At 54.8% G+C, this 1,143-nt stretch overlaps 1 protein-coding gene and 1 long non-coding RNA gene across 2 annotated transcripts in view; both read right to left on the bottom strand.

Moving 5' to 3' along the window:
• UXS1 (UDP-glucuronate decarboxylase 1) overlaps positions 1-1,143 on the bottom strand; it is a 120,063-nt gene that overhangs the window by 105,470 nt on the left and 13,450 nt on the right. The gene's annotated exons all lie outside the window — the stretch shown is intronic.
• LOC109302946 overlaps positions 1-1,143 on the bottom strand; it is a 7,717-nt gene that overhangs the window by 837 nt on the left and 5,737 nt on the right. The gene's annotated exons all lie outside the window — the stretch shown is intronic.

Raw genomic sequence — 1,143 nt, 5'->3', positions numbered from 1 at the left:
CCCGCCCCGCCCGGGCCGCGCAGGCGCACTGCCACCTCTGCCATCCGAGAGAGGAAGGAAGGAGAGTGTTACTGCGCATGCGCTGGAAGGGGCACGAGGCTGCTGGCTGCGTGGCTCGCGCGCTGCCTGGTGGTTCGCGGGCGGGTGCCCCCTCCCCGCGGGGTCCACGCGCCGCCCGCGGTGGGGCACTGGCGGGGAGCGCGTGTGGTTGCACATGCGCAATCCCGCCTGGGTTACTTAGGCTCTGCGGGGGTGGACAGCGCTCAGGGGTCCTGGTTTTCTCTGATTAAAAAAAACCCCACAACCTAATCTTCGGATAGAAATAACCCCAAGTCCACATTTTCCCGTGATTAAAATGAAACACCACTGTATATGTACGTATATATACTTATATGTATGTGGTGATTCATTTTAATCGTGAAAAAATGTGGATTTGAGGGTTTTATTGGTTTTTAATTTATTAGTTTATAGTTTTTCATTTATTAGTTTATAAATTTCTCTCACCAAAAATTGGGGATTTTTTTTAATCAGAGAAAACCAGCATCCCTGGACATGAGACCACAGTGGATACCCAGCCCCACGGATCTGCCCCTGTGCCCATTGGCGATGCGTAAGGGGTGCATGCAGGTGCACTTGATCCCCTGAGTGTGGCGGTGCACCCCTGCAAAAAGGTGCCGCTGACACTGCCAACAGTGCCTGTGGGTGGTTGTTGCTAGCCGCCCCACCTCCCCTCACCGCCAACACTGCTGGCAGCATCTGTGGGCAGTCCCCAATTGTTGGTGGCCATTGCTGACACTGCTGATTGCATTGGTTGCTGACTGCTGGTTGGCACTCGCCACCCTCCCGCACTGCCTGCAGCCACCTGCAGGAGCTCACCGCTTGCTGCTGCCATGATCCCTCTGCCAACAGCGCTGCCACCACCTGTGGGAGCTCACCATGCCTCCCCAGCCTCTGGGGGCACATGGCATTCATGCCTGTGCCCCTTGGCACTGGGCATGGCAGGCCGCTTAGCACTGAGTAGCCTGGGTTGTGATTTTGGTTTCTGCTAGAGGACACGTTACCAGTGCAGGTTTCCCTCGATTTATGCAGGTTAGATTTATGCTAATTCACTCTTATGTGATGACCCTTTTTATAACTGAAATT

The sequence above is a fragment of the Gavialis gangeticus genome, unplaced genomic scaffold (assembly GCF_001723915.1).
Source record: "Gavialis gangeticus isolate Ggan-Ray unplaced genomic scaffold, GavGan_comp1, whole genome shotgun sequence".
Classification (NCBI taxonomy): Eukaryota; Metazoa; Chordata; order Crocodylia; family Gavialidae; genus Gavialis; species Gavialis gangeticus.
The sequence above is the reverse complement of the archived record's forward strand: the minus strand, read 5'-3'. Positions and strand labels throughout refer to the sequence as shown.